Source organism: Oncorhynchus keta, chromosome 28 (assembly GCF_023373465.1).
Source record: "Oncorhynchus keta strain PuntledgeMale-10-30-2019 chromosome 28, Oket_V2, whole genome shotgun sequence".
Classification (NCBI taxonomy): domain Eukaryota; kingdom Metazoa; phylum Chordata; class Actinopteri; order Salmoniformes; family Salmonidae; genus Oncorhynchus; species Oncorhynchus keta.
The window spans coordinates 19,037,200-19,061,483 of NC_068448.1; the positions used below are offsets into that span (position 1 = coordinate 19,037,200).

Below are 24,284 nucleotides of genomic sequence, written 5' to 3' on the forward strand. Positions count from 1 at the left end.
CTACAAACTCCCATCGAGTTGCGCAGTATGAATTTCTAGCCCTTTAAATGTACGTGCAAAATGGCTGCGCAGGTCGACTTTGTCCATATTAAAGTAGAAAATAAGGTAAGGGACGGTCTTGATAAATTTGCCAAAGAAAAGAAGAAGAGGGAACTGTCACCGTCCGCGGATAAACGGCAGCGTTCATCCGAGGAGGCAAAGAAAGTAAAGCTCCATCATCATCAGCACCACCATTAGCCACAACATGTTCAACAGCAGCAGAATGACCAACCACAACCACGCAACTCCAGTGCTGAAAAACCTACCCTACAACGACACCAGCAGCAGCATCAGCACCACAACACCAACGATGCAAAGGACTCGCACCTGCAGCCTACTCTGCCTGCGCGGAAGGTGGTACGTGCAGCAGTTAAGTTGGACAGGAAGAAAGCACTTCCCCCGGTTCTGCCGCCTGGACTGTTCAATTTCACACCCCTCAAAGTAGCCGAGCCCAAGGACAAAATACAGAAGAGCAAGGAAAAGCACAGGGAGAAAGAGCTCAAACTCAAACCTAAGAAGGAAAACACAGAGGCTAACGTAAAACATGGAGTAGTCCTATATAAGAAAAAGAAAGGTAGGTTATTCTTCATTCTATTCCATTATATTAGTATGTTACCACTCTTAATGCTTGAATCTTATGCAAAGTTACAATTAAGTCAGACAAACCTATGTTTGTTTACATACGCAAAATAATCAGCCCGATGATGCACATGCAAGTTCCATGAACTTTATTTTTATTTATATATATATATTTATATATATATATATTTTTATACATATGTATTTATTTTTCAATTGCCTGCCTTCTCAGACTCTATGGCACACCCACTGTTGTTAGACCTACTTTTGTTGCAGAGAAGAAACTATGTAGCGAACAATTGTTAGTTTTGCAATACTCCTAGTTGTCAACCCTGTTACCATCATGGCCACCTGGCACCTAATCATCCCCAGCTTCCAATCGGCTCTCCAGGTCGTTGCTGTAACTGAGAATGTGTTCAGTCAACTTGCCTGGTAAAATAAAGAAGTGAACCAATTGCAATATGGGTATTGCCAAATTATGTGCATGGTAATGAGCTATTGTCTTCCTGTCTCCAGAGCCCCATCATGATGAGAACAGCAAGACTCAGTCGCTGGAGGAGTACCTGTTGAGGAAGAAGAAAAAGAAGCGGAGGCACCGTGAAGATGAGCGTGGTAATGTAACAGTATAATTTTAAACCGTCCCCTCGCCCATACCCGGGCGCGAACCAGGGACCTTCTGCGCACAACGACAACAGTCACCCTCGAAGCATCGTTACCCATCGCTCCACAAAAGCCACGGCTCTTGCAGAGCAAGGGGAACTAGTACTTCAAGGTCTCAGAGCAAGTGACGTAACCGATTGAAACGCTATTTAGCGCACACCGCTAACTAAGCTAGCCGTTTCACATCCATTACAGTAACAAGGAGGTCCAGACCGTGTATGGCGGTCTGACTGACCACAGTCCTTCAGCCCGCCTTGGCCCCGTGAAGGAGGGGAAACACTGCCAGCCTGGTACAGGCGCCAACAACAATCACCTCCCCTTCCTCTCCCCCCAAGACCACTTCATCTTCAGCTCGTCTCTGCAGACAGGCACCGTCTACGGACGCTTCATCCACGAGGAGCGCCAGGCCAACAGCGGGGTGTCGGTCCTGCACGCCTACGCTGATGAGCTGTCCTCTCTATGGCCGGGGGAGATGGAGCACTTCACCCAGTAGTTCCTAGAGCTGGCCTTCGCTGAGAGACCCCGAGGGGCAGCCCGCTACACCCTGGCTGTGGTGCACGGGGCTGCTGCCTTCCTGCCTGACTTCCTGGACTACTTTGCCTTCAACTCCCCCCCCCCACGCCGGTCAAGATGGAGATCCTGGGGAAGAAGGATATAGAGACCACTACTATCGCTAACTTCCACTCTCAGGTATAGCAATACAACATTATGGAACTGGCCTGTCACTGTCCTTCTGATGTTGCCTGTGTTACATTTAATATTAAGACTGGGAATTGCCAGCGACCTCACAATACAATATTATCACAATACTTACACTGGAATACAATACACCCCCACAAGATGGGGGCCCCATGAGCTCTGGGGGCACATAAGCTCTGAGGGCCCATGCGCCTGTCATCGATGTCTATTTTAAAACATTGAATAAATCATTTTGACAGTAACCCTCTAAAAAGTCATTTGTAAATCTTTTTAATATATATATGTTCTAGGAAGCGAAGTGTTTGTTTCTTGGGCTTCAGGACAGTGACTAAAAAAGAAACTGAAAGTATGAGGGGATATCCGTGAACAAATGCCATCTGTGGTCAAGGCTGCGACGGCGCCAGTGCAATGAGTGGAGCTTACTCAGATGCTCAAATGCTCTTATCAGACCGAGAGCCTGATGCTTCTTAGGTAGTTCTTTATGATTTTTAGTTTAGAAAACAATCTCTCCGTGGAAGCGACAGTTACAGGGATGGTAAAAACAGCTTGATTGCCATAGCAACATCAGGGAAACTGGGCAACATCAGGGCAACTGGGCAGAAGGGAGGTGTGCTTCAAATACAGCAGTTCTGTAGCATCTTTAATTGAGCCTCTCATTTTCCTTAATTGCGGGCCTCAACATGTTATGGAAAAATATGAGCTGAGGACAGGTCGTCTGGATACTGGAGAGCAAATACATTGACAGATGCAAATAGATGATCGTCTTTAGCTGACAACAATTCTTGAGGGCTTGAACAAAAATACCTGTTTGTGATTTCGTTCAAATAAAATAAAATAAAAATATATATATATTTTATCCCTTCATCTCCCCAATTTTGTGGTATCCAATTGTTAGTAGCTACTATCTTGTCTCATCGCTACAACTCCCATACGGGCTCGGGAGAGACAAAGGTTGAAAGTCATGTGTCCTCCGATACACAACCCAACCAAGCCGCACTGCTTCTTAACACAGCGCGCATCCAACCCGGAAGCCAGCGGCACCAATGTGTCAGAGGAAACACCGTGTACCTGGCAACCTTAGCATGCACTGCGCCCGGCCCGCCACAGGAGTCGCTGGTGCGCGATGAGACAAGGATATCCCTACCGGCCAAACCCTCCCTTACCCGGACGACGCTAGGCCAATTGTGCGTCGCCCCACGGACCTCCCAGTCACGGCCGGTTACGACAGAGCCTGGGCGCGAACCCAGAATCTCTGGTGGCACAGCTGGCGCTGCAGTACAGCGCCCTTAACCACTGCGCCTCCCGGGAGGCCCCGTTCAAATAAAATTGTATTGGTCACATACACATATTTAACAGATGTTATTGCGAAAAGTGAAAAGCTTGCGTTCCTAGCCCCAACAGTGCAGTAATATCTAACAATACACAACAAGACACACAAATCTAAAAGTAAATGAATGGAATTAAGAAATATAGAAATATTAGGACGAGCTGTGTGTGTGTGTGTGTGTGTGTGTGTGTGTGTGTGTGTGTGTGTGTGTGTGTGTGTGTGTGTGTGTGTGTGTGTGTGTGTGTGTGTGTCTGTGTGTGCGTGTGCGTGTGCGTGTGCGTATGCGTATGCGTATGCGTGTGCGTGTGTGTGTGTGATGTATAAACATTATGGACAGTATGTTGGTATACTAAATATTCTGTAGAATGGACTCCCGAGTCGCGCAGCGGTCCCAGTGCTTGAGGTGTCACTATAGACACCCTGATTTGAATCCAGGCTGTATCACAACTGGCCATGATTGGGAGTCCCATAGGGCGTTGCACAATTGGCCCAGCATCGTCCAGGTTTGGCCGGCGTCGGCAGTCATTGTAAATATAAGTATTTGTTCTTAACTCTCTTGCCAAGATAAATAAAGGTTAAATAAATGTATGCTTTCAGTTTTGTGCGAATGCTGCCATCTATTCACGGTTTTTGGTTTGGGTATGTTTTTATGGTAACAGTGGGAACAACATCCCATACAGTGCATTCTGAAAGTATTCAGACCCATTGACTTTTTCCACATTTTGTTATGTTACAGCCTTATTCTAAAATGGATTAAAACAATTATAATGTAATCCTCATCAGTCTACACACTACTCCATAATGAGAAAGCAAAAACAGGTTTTAATAAATGTTTGCTAATTTATTACAATTAAGAAACCGATACCTTATTTACATACAGTTGAAGTCGGAAGGTTACATACACTTAGGTTGGAGTCATTAAAACATGTTTTTCAACCACTCCACACATTTCTTGTTAACAAACTATCATTTTGGCATGTCCTTTAGGACATCTACTTGGTGCATGACAAGTAATTTTTCCAACAATTGTTTACAGACAGATTATTTAACTTATAATTCACTGTATCACAATTCCAGTGGGTCAGAAGTTTACAGACACTAAGTTGGCTGTGCCTTTTAAACAGATTGGAAAATTCCAGAAAATTATGTCATTGCTTTAGAAGCTTCTGATAATTGACATTATTTGAGTCAATTGGAGGTGTACCTGTGGATGTATTTCAAGGCCTACCTTCAATCTCAGTGCCTCTTTGCTTGACATCATGGGAAAATTTAAAGAAATCAGCCAAGACCTCAGAAAATAAATTGTAGACCTCCACAAGTCTGGTTCATCCTGGGGAGCAATTTCCAAATGCCTGAAGGTACCATGTTTATCTGTACAAACAATAGTACGCAAGTATAAACACCATGGGACCACGCAGCCGTCATCCTGCTCAGGAAGGAGATGCATTCTGTACTTTGGTGCGAAAAGTGCAAATCAATCCCAGAACAACAGCAAAGGACCTTGTGAAGATGCTGGAGGAAACAGGTACAAAAGTATCTATATCCACAATGAAACAAGTCCTATATCGACATAACCTGAAAGGCCAGTCAGCAAGGAAGAAGCCACTGCTCCAAAACCACCATAAAAAAGCCAGATTACGGTTTGCAACTGCACATGGGGACAAAGATCGTACTTTGTACTCTGGTCTAATGAAACAAAAATAGAACTGTTTGGCCATAATGACCATCGTTATGTTTGGTGGAAAAAGGGGAAGGCTTGCAAGCCGAAGAACACCGTCCCAATCAAGAAGCACAGGGGCGGCAGCATCATGTTATGGGGGTGCTATGCTGCAGGAGGGACTGGTGCACTTCACAAAATAGATGTCATCATTGGGTGGAAAATTACGTGGATATATTGAAGCAACATCTCAAGACATCGGTCAGGAAGTTAAAGCTTGGTCGCAAATGGGTCTTCCAAATGGACAAGGACCCCAAGCATACTTCCAAAGTTGTGGCAAAAAGTCTTAAGGACAACAAAGTCAAGGTATTGGAGTGGCCATCACAAAGCCTGGACCTCAATCCTATAGAACATTTTGGGGCAGAACTGAAAAAGCGTGTGCGATCAAGGAGGCCTTCAAACCTGACTCATTTACACCAGCTCTGCCACTTATTGTGGGAAGCTTGTGGAAGGCTACCCGTAATGTTTGACCCAAGTTAAACAATTTAAAAGCAACGCTACCAAATACTAATTGAGTGTATGTAAACTTCTGACCCACTGGGAATGTGGCGAATGAAATAAAAGCTGAAATAAATCATTCTCTCTACTATTATTCTGACATTTCACATTCTTAAAATAAAGTAGTGATTCTAACTGACCGAAGACGGGGAATTTTTACAAGGATTAAATGTTAGGAATTGTGAAAAACTGAGTTTAAATGTATTTGGCTAAGGTGTATGTAAACATCCGACTTCAACTGTAAGTATTCAAACTCTTTGCTATGAGACTCGTAATTGGGCTGTTACTACAACTTGATTGGAGTCCACCTGTGGTAAATTCAATTGATTGGAAAGGCACACACCTGTCTATATAAGGTCCCACAGTTGACAGTGCATGTCAGAGCAAAAACCAAGCCATGACGTCGAAGGAATTGTCCGTAGAGCTCCGAGACAGGATTGTGTCGAGGCACAGATCGGGGGAAGGGTACCAAAACATTTCTGCAGCATTGAAGGTCCCCAAAATCACAGTGACCTCCGTCATTCTTAAATGGAAGAAGTTTGGAACCACCAAGACTCTTCCTAGAGTTGGCCAAACTGAGCAATCAGGGGAGAAGGGCCTCGGTCAGGGAGGTGACCAAGAAACCTGATGGTCACACTTCCAGAGCTCCAGAGTTCCTCTGTGGAGATAGGAGAACATTCCAGAAGGACAACCATCTCTGCAGCACTCCACCAATCAGGCCTTTATGGTAGAGTGGCCAGACGGAAGCCAGTCCTCAGTAAAAGGCACATGACAGCCTGCTTGGAGTTTGCTAAAAAGCACCTAAAGGACTCTGACCATGAAAACAAGATTATCTGTTCTGACAAAACAAAGTTTGAACTCTTTTGCCTGAATGCCAAATGTCACGTCTCGAAGAAACCTGGCACCATCCTAAAGTGAAGCATGGTGGTAGCAGCATCATGCTGTGGGGATGTTTTTCAGCGGCAGGGCCTGGGAGACTAGTCAGGATTGCTACCTAATATAATGTTTACATACCCTACATTATTAATCTCATATGTAAATGTATATACTGTACTCTATATCATCTACTGCATCTTTATGTAATACATGTATCACTAGCCACTTTAACTATGCCACTTTGTTTACATACTCATCTCATATGTATATACTGCACTCAATACCATCTACTGTATCTTGCCTATGCTGCTCTGTACCATCACTCACTCATATATCTTTATGTACATATTCTTTATCCCCTTACACTTGTGTCTATAAGGTAGTAGTTTTGGAATTGTTAGCTAGATTACTTGTTGGTTATTACTGCATTGTCGGAACTAGAAGCACAAGCATTTCTCTACACTCGCATTAACATCTGCTAACCATGTGTATGTGACAAATAAAATTTGATTTGATTTGATTTACAGGTGTGCTGAGCTTGTAGTGTCATACCCAAGAAGACTCAAAGCTGTAATTGCTGTCAAAGGTGCTTCAACAAAGTACTGAGTTAAGGGTCTGAATACTTGTGTAAATATAACCAAAAATCTGTGTTTGCTTTGTAATTATGAGGTATTGTGTGTAGATTGAGGGGGGGGGACTATTTAATCAATTTTAAAATAAGGCTCTAATTTAACAAAATGTGGAAAAAGTCATGGGTCTGAGTACTTTCTGAATGCACTGGATGTACTTCGTTATGAACTCAGTCACAGTGATTCTCAGAGACAACTCGGAACATATCCCAGTCCGCATGATCATCTTGAAGCATGGATTCCGATTGGTCAGGCCAGCATTGAATGGACCTTTAGTCCTTTACAGGTGAACCGGCATTTGAGTTGTCTCTTATCTCTGGTGTATCAGAGTCCCTTATCTCTGGTATATCAGAGTCCCTTATCTCTGGTATATCAGAGTCCCTTATCTCTGGTGTATCAGAGTCCCTTATCTCTGGTGTATCAGAGTCCCTTATCTCTGGTATATCTTGGCATGCATCATTCAAGACTCCATTTTAATTGTGTGCACCTCAATGGACATATAATGCAGAATACTCAGTATAGAACACAGTCAGACCCACAACCAGAACCAACAGGCCGTGGTGAAAACATTTAGACAAAAAAAGAGGACTTCAGGGGAGTCTCTCAAGTTGGATTTAATTGAATTTACCTTGAATATTGCAGCCCGTTTGTATAGGCTATTCAACAATAAATAGTGGCTGAATTTATTCTCAAACTGACTACTTTTTTCCTTAATGTTTGGCTATTTGATCAATCCCTAGTAAACTAGTGTTTTGAGGTTGGACGAACTGTATTATTTGGCATAAATAGACTGGTTTTACACACAACTTCCTGTCCAAGCTGGGAGTGATTGTGAGGACGGCTCATGTCATGCAGGTTCAGGTAGCCTTTACAGGACAGTTGTATATTCTGTGGTCCAGAGACACTGCATTACGCCAGTAGACACTTACAGTAGGTGCTGATACTATTTGTATTGCGATTCTCATGATTCCATGTGTTTTGCAATTTGCTACTGCAATTGTATTGCGATTTGATGTTCCTAACATATTGCTCACCATACAGTGCATTCAGAAAGTAATCAGACCCCTTCACTTTTTCCACATTTTGTTACATTGCAGCCTTATTCTACAATTAATTAGTTTTTTTCTCATCAGTCTACACACAAGAATACATGTTTTTTTACATTTCTTTGCAAAGTTATATTTAAAAAAAAATACATACATATATGTCTATCACAATTTACATAAGCATTCAGACCCTTTACTCAGTACTTTGATGAAGCAGCTTTGGCAGCGATTACAGTTTTGATTCATCTTGGGTATAGTGCTACAAGCTTGGCACACCTGTATTTGGGGAGTTTCTCTCATTCTTCTCTGCAGATCCTCTCAAGCTCTGTCAGGTTTGATGAAGAGCGTATTTTTTCTGGTCTCAGTGTGCTTAGGGTCGTTGTCCTTTTGTAAGGTGAACCTTCCCCCAAGTCTGAGGTCCTGAGCGCTCTGGAGCATGTTTTCATCATGGACCTCTCTTTACTTTGCTCCTTTCATCTTTTTCTCACTGCTGACTAGTCTCTCAGTCCCTGCCGCTGAAAAACATTCCCACAACATGATGCTGCCATCACCATGCTTCACTATAGGGATGGTATTGGTCAGGTGATGAGTAGTGTCTGGTTTCCTCCAGACGTGACGCTTTGCTTTCAGGATAAAGAGTTCAGTCTTGTTTCTCATGCTCTGAGAGTCCTTTAGGTGCCTTTTGCAAACTCAAAGTGGGCTGTCATGTGCCTTTTACTGAGGAGTGGCTTCTGTCTGGCCATTCTACCATAAAGGCCTGATTGGTGGAGTGCTGCAGAGATTGTTGTCCTTCTGGAAGATTCTCCCATCTCTATAGAGGAACTCTAGAGCTCTGACAGAGCTCCAATTGGGTTCTTGGTCACCTTCCTGAACAAGGCCCTTCTCCACCGATTGCTCAGTTTGGCCGGGTACCAGTTCTAGTAAGAGTCTTGGTGGTTCCAAACTTCTTCCATTTAAGAATGATGGAGGCCACTGTGTCCTTGTGGACCTTCAATGCTGCAGAAATGTTTTGGTACCCTTCCCCAGATCTGTGCCTCGACACAATCTTGTCTCGGAGCTCTAAGGACAATTCCTTTGACCTCACAACTTGGTTTTTGCTCTGACCTCCACGGTCAACTGTGGGACCTTATATAGACAGGTGTGTGCCTTTCCTAATCATGTCCAATCAATTGAATTTACCACAGGTGGACTCCCGTCAAGTCGTAGAAACCTCTTGTTTTTTATTTTTAATACATTTGCAAAAATGTTTTTAAAAAGCAGTTTTCGCCTTGACATTATGGGGTGTTGTGTTTAGATTAATGAGGAAAAAATGTATTGAATCCATTTTAGAATAAGGCTGTAACATAAAGGTGAAGGGGTCTGAATACTTTCCAAATGCACTGTATTTCTGCTTCAGAAGGACAAGAGAGCCATGAGAAATTAGTTTTGATCATTCATGGAAATAAAAGTGTTGAAAATAAATTGTTTCCATATATCAAAAGAAGATGAAGAACAAGCTATGAGGGAAAAAATCTGCAAGTACAGCCGACTAGCACCAAAATAATATGGCCATAATGTCAAAAAGAATATCCCGATATGTAACTGTATCAATGTTTCCCCTGTCACATAAATATGCTGGCAGACCAACCGTGGTCCTGGAGAGTTACAGGCTGTGGAGGGTTTGTTCCTTCCCATCGTCAAGACCTCAGCCTGATCAAGTGATTGACTGTGAATCAGGTGTTATAGCTTTGTTTGGGTTATAGCTGTGTACCCACCAGCACTTATCTTAGATAAAGTTATGAATGAGCTCAACAGCCAGTCTGTTAGCCATCCAATAGTTATTTCATTCCAAAGTACACCAATGTTAAGTCTATAGCTGAACTCCTGCCAAGTTCTCCCTGTTGCTCTGCTCCCTACAGGACTAATAGAGTGGCTCTAGACTTGTTCCATGACGTTTTACGGTTGTGTTTGACCAGACCAATGGATTCTCATAGGGCTGACACTACCACACACACAGTTTATACAGTGCTCTGTGCAGTTTACACAGACAATTAGCCAATTAGTTTAATGCAGCATTTCCACTGCAATATCCAAGTGCTACTAATGGGTTGAGGGGAGGAAAATGAATGCAAGGCACTGCTTGATTATGTTGCACTAACTAACTAACTAACTAGGGTTAGCTAAATGTTGGAAAGCCTTGGACAGCTCCATGCGCACCAAACCATCCACCTGGGTCAGTTTTAGTCCAATATCATAATGATATATTAAAGCCTGAAGCCAATGCACATTGGCATTGCATTAATTTCAGATTGAGCCAAATCAACATTACCTCTCCACCTGTGTGCTAACTGTAGGTGGGTCGGACCAGGCTGGCCCCATGAAACGGATCAGTCTGGTCTGACCTCTGACCTCTCTCCCTGTCCTGTAGGTGGGGCGGACCTACTGCTCGGGGACGTACCGGGCCGTTCCCATGAGGCAGATCAGTCTGGTCTGATCTCTGACCTCTCTCCCTGTCCTGTAGTTGGGGCGGACCTACTGCTCGGGGACGTACCGGGCCGGTCCCATGAGGCAGATCAGTCTGGTGGGAGCCATGGCAGAGGAGGTGGGGGACTACTTCCCAGAGGTCTTGGACATGCTGGAGGAGTCCCCCTTTCTGAAGGTCAGAGGATGAGAGAATGGATGTTGGTGCTTGAAATTTATCAAATGATAAATACAAAACAACCTTCTTTCTATTTATTCTTACTAGCCTCCTGGCCATAGTTTTACAACTGAAATGTAGGTCTATGGTTTAAGTGTAGGCCTATAGCTATGGTTGGTTATGTGTAGGCCTATAGCTATAGTTGGTTTATGTGTAGGCCTATAGCTATGGTTGTTTATGTGTAGGCCTATAGCTATGGTTGTTTATGTGTAGGCCTATAGCTATGGTTGGTTTATGTGTAGGCCTATAGCTATGGTTGTTTATGTGTAGGCCTATAGCTATGGTTGGTTTATGTGTAGGCCTATAGCTATGGTTGGTTAATGTGTAGGTCTATAGCTATGGTTGGTTTATGTGTAGGCCTATAGCTATGGTTGGTTTATGTGTAGGCCTATAGCTATGGTTGTTTATGTGTAGGCCTATAATTATGTTTGGTTTATGTGTAGGCCTATAGCTATGGTTGTTTATGTGTAGGCCTATAGCTATGGTTGTTTATGTGTAGGCCTATAGCTATGGTTGGTTTATGTGTAGGCCTATAGCTATGGTTGGTTTATGTGTAGGCCTATAGCTATGGTTGTTTATGTGTAGGCCTATAGCTATGGTTGGTTTATGTGTAGGCCTATAGCTATGGTTGTTTATGTGTAGGCCTATAGCTATGGTTGTTTATGTGTAGGCCTATAGCTATGGTTGTTTATGTGTAGGCCTATAGCTATGGTTGTTTATGTGTAGGCCTATAGCTATGGTTGGTTTATGTGTAGGCCTATAGCTATGGTTGTTTATGTGTAGGCCTATAGCTATGGTTGTTTATGTGTAGGCCTATAGCTATGGTAAACTGACTGAAGTCAGACAAATGTAGTTATTGCTGATCATTTCTGTCTCAATGTAGGCCTTCAAATTTTTGAATTTGAATTTTTTTTGAATGAATCATTGTATATGCAGAGCATGATTGTCACTGAAACGCTGTCTGTCCAGATGACCCTACCTTGGGGCAGTCTCTCCAGCCTGAAGCTGGACTGTCGTTCCCAGAGTGATGATGGGCCCATCATGTGGGTCCGGCCGGGTGAGCAGATGGTGCCAACCGCTGACATGCCCAAGTCACCCTTCAAACGAGGCAGGTAGCCGAAACATCCCAGGACTTTTATAATAGTAACACAGTAATTAATATAGTAATAACATAGTATTATAGTATCATACTATGTGTGACCTAACTCATAATAAGCCTCCTTATAGGAGTATTATTTATTACTTTGTGACAGTGTAGCTCTACTCCCTCTCTTCGCTACCCATTCCTCCTTTCCTGTTCCCACTCCTCTCTGTCCTTAGTCTCCCTCCATCCCTTTTCCCACTCCTCTCTGTCCTTAGTCTCCCTCCATCCCTTTTCCCACTCCTCCTCTGTCCTCACAGTCTCCCTCCATCCCTTTTCTCATTCCTCCTCTGTCCTCACGGTCTCCCTCCATCCCTTTTCCCACTCCTCTCTGTCCTTAGTCTCCCTCCATCCCTTTTCCCACTCCTCCTCTGTCCTCACAGTCTCCCTCCATCCCTTTTCCACTCCTCCTCTGTCCTCACGGTCTCCCTCCATCCCTTTTCCACTCCTCCTCCTGTCCTCACGGTCTCCCTCCATCCCTTTTCCCACTCCTCTCTGTCCTTAGTCTCCCTCCATCCCTTTTCCCACTCCTCCTCTGTCCTCACAGTCTCCCTCCATCCCTTTTCCACTCCTCCTCTGTCCTCACAGTCTCCCTCCATCCCTTTTCCACTCCTCCTCTGTCCTCACAGTCTCCCTCCATCCCTTTCCCACTCCTCCTCTGTCCTCTGTCCTCACTGTCTCCCTCCATCCTTTTTCCCACTCCTCCTCTGTCCTCACGGTCTCCCTCCATCCCTTTTCCACTCCTCCTGTCTGTCTCCCTCCATCCTTTTCTCCTCCTCTGGTCTCCCTCCATCCCTTTCCCACTCCTCCTCTGTCCTCACTGTCTCCCTCCATCCTGTTTTCCCTCCACTCCTCCTCTGTCCTCACGGTCTCCCTCCATCCCTTTCCCACTCCTCCTCTGTCCTCACTGTCTCCCGCCATCCTTTTTCCCACTCCTCCTCTGTCCTCACAGTCTCCCTCCATCCCTTTTCCACTCCTCCTCTGTCCTCACAGTCTCCCTCCATCCCTTTTCCACTCCTCCTCTGTCCTCACGGTCTCCCTCCATCCCTTTCCCACTCCTCCTCTGTCCTCACTGTCTCCCTCCATCCTTTTTCCCACTCCTCCTCTGTCCTCACAGTCTCCCTCCATCCCTTTTTCCACTCCTCCTCTGTCCTCACGGTCTCCCTCCACCCCTTTCCCACTCCTCCTCTGTCCTCACGGTCTCCCTCCATCCCTTTTCCCACTCCTCCTTTGTCCTCACTGTCTCCCTCCATCCCTTTCCCACTCCTCCTCTGTCCTCACAGTCTCCCTCCATCCCTTTTCCACTCCTCCTCTGTCCTCACAGTCTCCCTCCATCCCTTTTCCACTCCTCCTCTGTCCTCACGGTCTCCCTCCATCCCTTTCCCACTCCTCCTCTGTCCTCACGGTCTCCCTCCATCCCTTTTTCCACTCCTCCTCTGTCCTCACGGTCTCCCTCCATCCCCTTTCCCACTCCTCCTCTGTCCTCACGGTCTCCCTCCATCCCTTTTCCCACTCCTCCTCTGTCCTCACAGTCTCCCTCCATCCCTTTTCCACTCCTCCTCTGTCCTCACGGTCTCCCTCAATCCCCTTTCCCACTCCTCCTCTGTCCTCACGGTCTCCCTCCATCCCTTTTCCCACTCCTCCTTTGTCCTCACTGTCTCCCTCAATCCCCTTTCCCACTCCTCCTCTGTCCTCACGGTCTCCCTCCATCCCTTTTTCCACTCCTCCTCTGTCCTCACGGTCTCCCTCAATCCCCTTTCCCACTCCTCCTCTGTCCTCACGGTCTCCCTCCATCCCTTTTTCCACTCCTCCTCTGTCCTCACGGTCTCCCTCAATCCCCTTTCCCACTCCTCCTCTGTCCTCACGGTCTCCCTCCATCCCTTTTTCCACTCCTCCTCTGTCCTCACGGTCTCCCTCAATCCCCTTTCCCACTCCTCCTCTGTCCTCACGGTCTCCCTCCATCCTTTTTCCCACTCCTCCTCTGTCCTCACGGTCTCCCTCAATCCCCTTTTCCACTCCTCCTCTGTCCTCACGGTCTCCCTCCATCCCTTTTCCCACTCCTCCTATGTCCTCACTGTCTCCCTCAATCCCCTTTCCCACTCCTCTGTCCTCACGGTCTCCCTCCATCCCTTTTCCCACTCCCCCTCTGTCCTCACGGTCTCCCCCCATCCCTTTTCCCACTCCTCCTCTGTCCTCACTGTCTCCCTCTATCCCTTTTCCCACTCCTCCTCTGTCCCCACGGTCTCCCTCATCCCTTTTCCCACTCCTCCTCTGTCCTCACGGTCTCCCTCCATCCCTTTTCCCACTCCTCCTTTGTCCTCACTGTCTCCCTCAATCCCCTTTCCCACTCCTCCTCTGTCCTCACGGTCTCCCTCAATCCCCTTTCCCACTCCTCCTCTGTCCTCACGGTCTCCCTCCATCCCTTTTCCCACTCCTCCTTTGTCCTCACTGTCTCCCTCAATCCCCTTTCCCACTCCTCCTCTGTCCTCACGGTCTCCCTCCATCCCTTTTTCTACTCCTCCTCTGTCCTCACGGTCTCCCTCAATCCCCTTTCCCACTCCTCCTCTGTCCTCACTGTCTCCCTCCATCTCTTTCCCACTCCTCCTCTGTCCTCACTGTCTCCCTCCCTTCTCTTTCCCATTCCTCCTCTGTCCTCACTGTCTCCTTCCCATCTCTTCCCCACTCCTCCTCTGTCCTCACTGTCTCCCTCCCTCCCATCTCTTTCCCATTCCTCCTCTGTCCTCACTGTCTCCTCCCTCCCATCTCTTTCCCACTCCTCCTCTGTCCTCACTGTCTCCCTCCCTCCCATCTCTTTCCCATTCCTCCTCTGTCCTCACTGTCTCCCTCCCATCTCTTTCCCACTCCTCCTCTGTCCTCACTGTCTCCTCCCTCCCATCTCTTTCCCATTCCTCCTCTCTTCCTCTTCTCTGCTGGTGGATGACTCTCCCTTTCCTCTATAGGTCCATGAATGAGATAAAGAACCTTCACTACCTGCCCAGGGCCAGTGAGCCCAGAGAGGTGCTGTTTGAGGACCGAACCAGGGCTCATGCTGACCTCGTGGGCCAGAGCTTCGACTGGCAGAGTACGGCAGCAGTGGGCGTGCTGAAGGCTGTGCAGTTTGGGGAATAGTGGGTTTTTACTGAAAGTAGGGCCGTTTGGGGAAGGGTGATTTCTTACTGAAAGTAGGGCCGTTTGGGGATTGGTGGGTTTTTACTGAAAGTAAGGCAGTTTGGGGAAGGGTGAGTTTTTACTGAAAGTAGGGCCGTTTGGGGATTAGTGGGTTTTTACTGAAAGTAAGGCAGTTTGGGGAAGGGTGAGTTTTTACTGAATATAGGGCAGTTTGGGGAAGGGTGAGTTTTTACTGAATATAGGGCAGTTTGGGGAATGTTGAGTGTTTGGGAAGTGTTTTGTATTCATTCAGGTCTGCTTGGCTCTCAGCTGCAATGCAGTATGACTATGATAGTGAAATAATTCCAGTTTAGGATGCTTCATCCAGTGTTTCTGTTGTCATCACGGACTCCTGTTATTTGTTCAACTAATTTGTCTCTTCACCCTTGATTCCACATTGTATCAACATTTGCGTAGGTGTGAACTAACGGTCTTTGATCTACAGGAGTGCGCATCCGAGGATAACCAAAGATGTGGTGTGTTTCCACGCAGAAGACTTTAACGATGTGGTCCAGAGGCTGCAGCTGGATCAATTTGATTTGATTTGATATTTTTTCATTCTTAGTAGCCTTCTTGAGGCTTCCTGTGATGGTGAATGTAGTAAAAGGATGTATTTTTTTTGTGTGTTGAAATTCACATTTAAGATATTTTCCTAAGTTGTTAAACTTATTTTTGTCTGTGCTTCACAAATGCAGAGTTGGCCTGTGTTTTTATATTGGATTGTGGATAAATATATTTTTTAGATGTGTACTGTAAAAAAAATGATACTGTTAACAATGAATGCATGTTCTGGTGTTTGACACTGACGTTGATAAAGTACAATAGTTTATGTCCAAAATATGGTCCAACTTTCAGCCATTTCTATCAATGTTATGCCATGTTTGAAAGCTTTATTTCTGTCCTTTCTACTGTCCCTTTCCTTTACTACTGTCCCTTTCCTTCACTACTGTCCCTTTCCTTCACTACTGTCCCTTTCCTTCTCTACTGTCCCTTTCCTTTACTACTGTCCCTTTCCTTCACTACTGTCCCTTTCCTTTCTACTGTCCCTTTCCTTTACTACTGTCCCTTTCCTTCACGACTGTCCCTTTCCTTTACTACTGTCCCTTTCCTTCTCTACTGTCCCTTTCCTTTACTACTGTCCCTTTCCTTCACTACTGTCCCTTTCCTTTCTACTGTCCCTTTCCTTTACTACTGTCCCTTTCCTTCACGACTGTCCCTTTCCTTTACTACTGTCCCTTTCCTTCACGACTGTCCCTTTCCTTTACTACTGTCCCTTTCCTTCACAACTGTCCCTTTCCTTTACTACTGTCCCTTTCCTTCTCTACTGTCCCTTTCCTTCTCTACTGTCCCTTTCCTTCTCTACTGTCCCTTTCCTTCTCTACTGTCCCTTTCCTTTACTACTGTCCCTTTCCTTCACTACTGTCCCTTTCCTTCACTACTGTCCCTTTCCTTTACTACTGTCCCTTTCCTTCACTACTGTCCCTTTCCTTCTCTACTGTCCCTTTCCTTTACTACTGTCCCTTTCCTTTACTACTGTCCCTTTCCTTTACTACTGTCCCTTTCCTTTACTACTGTCCCTTTCCTTCTCTACTGTCCCTTTCCTTCTCTACTGTCCCTTTCCTTCTCTGTCTCTTTCCTTCTCTACTGTCCCTTTCCTTTACTACTGTCCCTTTCCTTCTCTACTGTCCCTTTCCTTTACTACTGTCCCTTTCCTTTACTACTGTCCCTTTCCTTCACTACTGCCCCTTGCCTTCTCTACTGTCCCTTTCCTTCTCTACTGTCCCTTTCCTTCTCTACTGTCCCTTTCCTTCACTACTGTCCCTTTCCTTTACTACTGTCCCTTTCCTTCTCTACTGTCCCTTTCCTTCTCTACTGTCCCTTTCCTTCTCTACTGTCCCTTTCCTTCTCTACTGTCCCTTTCCTTTACTACTGTCCCTTTCCTTCACTACTGTCCCTTTCCTTCTCTACTGTCCCTTTCCTTCTGTCTCTTTCCTTCTCTACTGTCCCTTTCCTTTACTACTGTCCCTTTCCTTTACTACTGTCCGTTTCCTTTACTACTGTCCCTTTCCTTCACTACTGTCCCTTTCCTTCTCTACTGTCCCTTTCCTTCTCTACTGTCCCTTTCCTTCTCTACTGTCCCTTTCCTTTACTACTGTCCCTTTCCTTCTCTACTGTCCCTTTCCTTCTCTACTGTCCCTTTGCTTCTTTCTCTACTGTCCCTTTCCTTCTCTGTATCTTACGTATCTTACGTTCTTTATTGTCCCTTTCCTTTACTACTGTCCCTTTCCTTCACTACTGTCCCTTTCCTTCACTACTGCCCCTTTCCTTCTCTACTGTCCCTTTCCTTCTCTACTGTCCCTTTCCTTCTCTACTGTCCCTTTCCTTCTCTACTGTCCCTTTCCTTTACTACTGTCCCTTTCCTTCTCTAATGTCCCTTTCCTTTACTGCTGTTCCTTTCCTTTACTACTGTCCCTTTCCTTCACTACTGTCCCTTTCCTTCTCTACTGTCCCTTTCCTTCACTACTGTCCCTTTCCTTCTCTACTGTCCCTTTCCTTCACCACTGTCCCTTTCCTTCTCTACTGTCCCTTTCCTTCTCTACTGTCCCTTTCCTTCTCTACTGTCCCTTTGCTTCTTTCTCTACTGTCCCTTTCCTTCTCTGTATCTTACGTTCTCTACTGTCCCTTTCCTTTACTACTGCCCCTTTCCTTCACTACTGTCCCTTTCCTTCTACTGTCCTTCTTTCCTTTCTCTACTGTCCCTTTACTTCACTACTGTCCCTTTCCTTCACTACTGTCCCTTTCCTTCTCTGTCTCTTTCCTTCTCTACTGTCCCTTTCCTTTACTACTGTCCCTTTCCTTTACTACTGTCCCTTTCCTTCTCTAATGTCCCTTTCCTTTACTGCTGTCCCTTTCCTTCACTACTGTCCCTTTCCTTCTCTACTGTCCCTTTCCTTCTCTACTGTCCCTTTCCTTCTCTACTGTCCCTTTCCTTCTCTACTGTCCCTTTCCTTCTCTACTGTCCCTTTCCTCTACTACTGTCCCTTTCCTTCACTACTGTCCCTTTCCTTCTCTACTGTCCCTTTGCTTCTTTCTCTACTGTCCCTTTCCTTCTCTGTATCTTACGTATCTTACGTTCTCTACTGTCCCTTTCCTTTACTACTGTCCCTTTCCTTCACTACTGTCCCTTTCCTTCACTACTGCCCCTTTCCTTCTCTACTGTCCCTTTCCTTCTCTACTGTCCCTTTCCTTCTCTACTGTCCCTTTCCTTTACTACTGTCCCTTTCCTTCTCTAATGTCCCTTTCCTTTACTGCTGTTCCTTTCCTTTACTACTGTCCCTTTCCTTCACTACTGTCCCTTTCCTTCTCTACTGTCCCTTTCCTTCTCTACTGTCCCTTTCCTTCACTACTGTCCCTTTCCTTCTCTACTGTCCCTTTCCTTCACCACTGTCCCTTTCCTTCTCTACTGTCCCTTTCCTTCTCTACTGTCCCTTTCCTTCTCTACTGTCCCTTTGCTTCTTTCTCTACTGTCCCTTTCCTTCTCTGTATCTTACGTTCTCTACTGTCCCTTTCCTTTACTACTGTCCCTTTCCTTCACTACTGTCCCTTTCCTTCACTACTGTCCCTTTCCTTCTCTACTGTCCCTTTTTCTACTTCTTTACTTCTACTGTCCCTTTCCTTCACTACTGTCCCTTTCCTTCTCTGTCTCTTTCCTTCTCTACTGTCCCTTTCCTTTACTACTGTCCCTTTCCTTTACTACTGTCCCTTTCCTTCTCTAATGTCCCTTTCCTTTACTGCTGTCCCTTTCCTTCACTACTGTCCCTTTCCTTCTCTACTGTCCCTTTCCTTCTCTACTGTCCCTTTCCTTCTCTACTGTCCCTTTCCTTCTCTACTGTCCCTTTCCTTTACTACTGTCCCTTTCCTTCACTACTGTCCCTTTCCTTCTCTACTGTCCCTTTCCTTCTCTACTGTCCCTTTCCTTCTCTACTGTCCCTTTCCTTTACTACTGTCCCTTTCCTTCTCTACTGTCCCTTTCCTTCTCTACTGTCCCTTTGCTTCTTTCTCTACTGTCCCTTTCCTTCTCTGTATCTTACGTATCTTACGTTCTCTACTGTCCCTTTCCTTTACTACTGTCCCTTTCCTTCACTACTGTCCCTTTCCTTCACTACTGCCCCTTTCCTTCTCTACTGTCCCTTTCCTTCTCTACTGTCCCTTTCCTTCTCTACTGTCCCTTTCCTTTACTACTGTCCCTTTCCTTCTCTAATGTCCCTTTCCTTTACTGCTGTTCCTTTCCTTTACTACTGTCCCTTTCCTTCACTACTGTCCCTTTCCTTCTCTACTGTCCCTTTCCTTCACTACTGTCCCTTTCCTTCTCTACTGTCCCTTTCCTTCACTACTGTCCCTTTCCTTCTCTACTGTCCCTTTCCTTCTCTACTGTCCCTTTCCTTCTCTACTGTCCCTTTGCTTCTTTCTCTACTGTCCCTTTCCTTCTCTGTATCTTACGTTCTCTACTGTCCCTTTCCTTTACTACTGTCCCTTTCCTTCACTACTGTCCCTTTCCTTCACTACTGTCCCTTTCCTTCTCTACTGTCCCTTTCCTTCTCTACTGTCCCTTTACTTCACTACTGTCCCTTTCCTTCACTACTGTCCCTTTCCTTCTCTGTCTCTTTCCTTCTCTACTGTCCCTTTCCTTTACTACTGTCCCTTTCCTTTACTACTGTCCCTTTCCTTCTCTAATGTCCCTTTCCTTTACTGCTGTCCCTTTCCTTCACTACTGTCCCTTTCCTTCTCTACTGTCCCTTTCCTTCTCTACTGTCCCTTTCCTTCTCTACTGTCCCTTTCCTTCTCTACTGTCCCTTTCCTTTACTACTGTCCCTTTCCTTCACTACTGTCCCTTTCCTTCTCTACTGTCCCTTTCCTTCTCTACTGTCCCTTTCCTTTACTACTGTCCCTTTCCTTCTCTACTGTCCCTTTGCTTCTTTTTCTACTGTCCCTTTCCTTCTCTGTATCTTACGTATCTTACGTTCTCTACTGTCCCTTTCCTTTACTACTGTCCCTTTCCTTCACTACTGTCCCTTTCCTTCACTACTGCCCCTTTCCTTCTCTACTGTCCCTTTCCTTCTCTACTGTCCCTTTCCTTCTCTACTGTCCCTTTCCTTCTCTACTGTCCCTTTCCTTCTCTACTGTCCCTTTCCTTTACTACTGTCCCTTTCCTTCTCTAATGTCCCTTTCCTTTACTGCTGTTCCTTTCCTTTACTACTGTCCCTTTCCTTCACTACTGTCCCTTTCCTTCTCTACTGTCCCTTTCCTTCACTACTGTCCCTTTCCTTCACTACTGTCCCTTTCCTTCTCTACTGTCCCTTTCCTTCACTACTGTCCCTTTCCTTCTCTACTGTCCCTTTCCTTCTCTACTGTCCCTTTCCTTCTCTACTGTCCCTTTGCTTCTTTCTCTACTGTCCCTTTCCTTCTCTGTATCTTACGTTCTCTACTGTCCCTTTCCTTTACTACTGTCCCTTTCCTTCACTACTGTCCCTTTCCTTCACTACTGTCCCTTTCCTTCTCTACTGTCCCTTTCCTTCTCTACTGTCCCTTTACTTCACTACTGTCCCTTTCCTTCACTACTGTCCCTTTCCTTTACTACTGTCCCTTTCCTTCTCTGTCTCTTTCCTTCTCTACTGTCCCTTTCCTTTACTACTGTCCCTTTCCTTTACTACTGTCCCTTTCCTTCTCTAATGTCCCTTTCCTTTACTGCTGTCCCTTTCCTTCACTACTGTCCCTTTCCTTCACTACTGTCCCTTTCCTTCACTACTGTCCCTTTCCTTCTCTACTGTCCCTTTCCTTCTCTACTGTCCCTTTCCTTCTCTACTGTCCCTTTCCTTCTCTACTGTCCCTTTCCTTCACTACTGTCCCTTTCCTTCACTACTGTCCCTTTCCTTCACTACTGTCCCTTTCCTTCACTACTGTCCCTTTCCTTCTCTACTGTCCCTTTCCTTCTCTACTGTCCCTTTCCTTCTCTACTGTCCTTTTCCTTTACTACTGTCCCTTTCCTTCTCTACTGTCCCTTTCCTTTACTACTGTCCCTTTCCTTTACTACTGTCCCTTTCCTTTACTACTGTCCCTTTCCTTTACTACTGTCCCTTTCCTTCACTACTGTCCCTTTCCTTCACTACTGTCCCTTTCCTTCTCTACTGTCCCTTTCCTTCTCTAATGTCCCTTTCCTTCTCTACTGTCCCTTTCCTTCTCTACTGTCCCTTTCCTTCTCTAATGTCCCTTTCCTTCTCTACTGTCCCTTTCCTTCACTACTGTCCCTTTCCTTCTCTACTGTCCCTTTCCTTCTCTACTGTCCCTTTCCTTCTCTACTGTCCTTTTCCTTTACTACTGTCCCTTTCCTTCTCTACTGTCCCTTTCCTTCTCTGTCTCTTTCCTTCTCTACTGTCCCTTTCCTTTACTACTGTCCCTTTCCTTTACTACTGTCCCTTTCATTTACAACTGTCCCTTTCCTTCTCTACTGTCCCTTTCCTTCACTACTGTCCCTTTCCTTCACTACTGTCCCTTTCCTTCTCTACTGTCCCTTTCCTTCTCTACTGTCCCTTTCCTTCTCTACTGTCCCTTTCCTTCACTACTGTCCCTTTCCTTCACTACTGTCCCTTTCCTTTACTACTGTCCCTTTCCTTTACTACTGTCCTTTCCTTCTCTACTGTCCCTTTCCTTCTCTGTCTCTTTCCTTCTCTACTGTCCCTTTCCTTTACTACTGTCCCTTTCCTTTACTACTGTCCCTTTCCTTCTCTACTGTCCCTTTCCTTTACTGCTGTCCCTTTCCTTTACTGCTGTCCCTTTCCTTCTCTACTGTCCCTTTCCTTTACTACTGTCCCTTTCCTTCTCTACTGTCCCTTTCCTTCTCTACTGTCCCTTTCCTTCTCTACTGTCCCTTTCCTTCTCTACTGTCCCTTTCCTTCTCTACTGTCCCTTTCCTTCTCTACTGTCCCTTTCCTTCTCTACTGTCCCTTTCCTTCTCTACTGTCCCTTTCCTTCTCTACTGTCCCTTTCCTTTACTACTGTCCCTTTCCTTCTCTACTGTCCCTTTCCTTCTCTGTCTCTTTCCTTCTCTACTGTCCCTTTCCTTCACTACTGTCCCTTTCCTTCACTACTGTCCCTTTCCTTCACTACTGTCCCTTTCCTTCTCTACTGTCCCTTTCCTTCTCTACTGTCCCTTTCCTTCTCTACTGTCCCTTTCCTTCACTACTGTCCCTTTCCTTCACTACTGTCCCTTTCCTTTACTACTGTCCCTTTCCTTCTCTACTGTCCCTTTCCTTCTCTGTCTCTTTCCTTCTCTACTGTCCCTTTCCTTTACTACTGTACCTTTCCTTTACTACTGTCCCTTTCGTTCACTACTTTCCCTTTCCTTTACTGCTGTCCCTTTCCTTTACTGCTGTCCCTTTCCTTCTCTACTGTCCCTTTCCTTTACTACTGTCTCTTTCCTTTACCACTGTCCCTTTCCTTTACTACTGTCCCTTTCCTTTACTACTGTCCCTTTCCTTTACTACTGTCCCTTTCCTTTACTACTGTCCCTTTCCTTCACTACTGTCCCTTTCCTTCACTACTGTCCCTTTCCTTCTCTACTGTCCCTTTCCTTCTCTAATGTCCCTTTCCTTCTCTACTGTCCCTTTCCTTCTCTACTGTCCCTTTCCTTCTCTACTGTCCCTTTCCTTCTCTACTGTCCCTTTCCTTCTCTACTTCTCTACTGTCCCTTTCCTTTATTACTGTCCCACTTTTACACTGCTTCTGATGTTTTATTCATTTATTCAGCATTTAGTTAAACTAGGTAGCCTAGCGGTTGGGCCAGTAACCGAAAGTTTGCTGGTTCAAATCCCCGAGCTGACTTTGTGAAAAATCTATGTCAATGGGCCCTTGAGGAAGACACTTAAACCCTACTTAAACCCATAAGTTGCGCTGGATAAGAGCATCTGCTAAATGACTAAAATGTAAAACAAATGGCCATTATGTTCTGAAGTAAGTCTATTACTTTAGGCTGTCCATTATAATGGTTTTAAGAGGTTAAACCTGTGTGAGGTGAGGACAGTTTGGGTCTGTGATGGTGCACATGGCAAGAATGGTTCTGGTCACCAATCACTTTTGTGAAAAGTTTTCCTGAAAAAACACCCACGCATTTTAAAATGCAATATATTATCTATTGTTATCTAGAATTCTGTGAATGCTGTCAGTGTACTTTGTCATACATGTTTTCTCTGTGTTTTGATGAAAATGTCACACCCGTCTATGGGGGATAGTACTGTAATAGGTCAAATCTGAGTTCAATGTAGTGACCACTATTGTACGTTTCTTTGTTTTTGCACTTGTCTGTCTAGTAGTAACTATGCTGAAAAAGAAGTCTATGTAAGGGAGAGCTGATTGTTCCTTCGCCTCGGTAGCCCAGGTCAGGTGAAGGAGACAGGATTTGGAAGGCTGGCCACTCGACTGGTTGTTCCTTAAAAGTCTGTCAGTACAACTGATGCATTTTCCTAGGATGCAGATTAGGGTTTAGCTCGCATTTTAGTTCCTTGACAATTCTGCCCATTTGAAACTGTGATTTGTTTGTAGGCCTATAAGCTTATAATAACACAGACTGTAAATTGCTTCCTTATGCTTCTTGATTTCCATATGTGGAATCTGTAGACTAGAAGGTTTAGAATCAGGTTGGTTAAATAAGTAATAAGAACAATATGAAGATATAATGACCTTTTGGAATGAACGTTGGTCATTTAAAACAATGCCTTTCGTGTATTTTAAGTGTTTCTCAAACATGCAGTTTTTCTGAAAATTCGAATGGCTAATTATTGCGATTTGTTAAACAGATGGTTGTCATAGGCACTGAAATGAATTGGCAGCTTGCTCCTGTTTCTTCTAACTTTTGTCATTCTATTGTGTCGTCTGCCTGATGACCAAGGCCTGCTATGTGTAGTTTTAATACGAATAATTGTTGTTGATGTTTGTATTTCAATTAATTATATCCATTTTTTTTTATATAGAAAAAGTTTTGGGGTAAAACAAGTTACATTTATAGAATTCTGTTATTAAAAGTGAGATCATTCATGTGAATTGAGTAGAAAACAAAATGGAAGACAAACGTTTCTTGTATTTTTCAAAATAAATAATTGTATATGTGCATTATGTATGAATTATCAGTGACATTACTTTTGTAAGCATTATAGATAAAAGTGATCCTCAAATGGG

The 24,284-nt window shown here is 45.0% G+C and overlaps 1 pseudogene; it reads left to right on the forward strand.

Annotated features, from left to right (window-relative positions):
• The first annotated feature begins 60 nt into the window (after positions 1 to 60).
• Positions 61 to 15,959, forward strand: LOC127913018 (lysine-specific demethylase 9-like; annotated as a pseudogene).
• Positions 15,960 to 24,284: the final 8,325 nt, after the last annotated feature.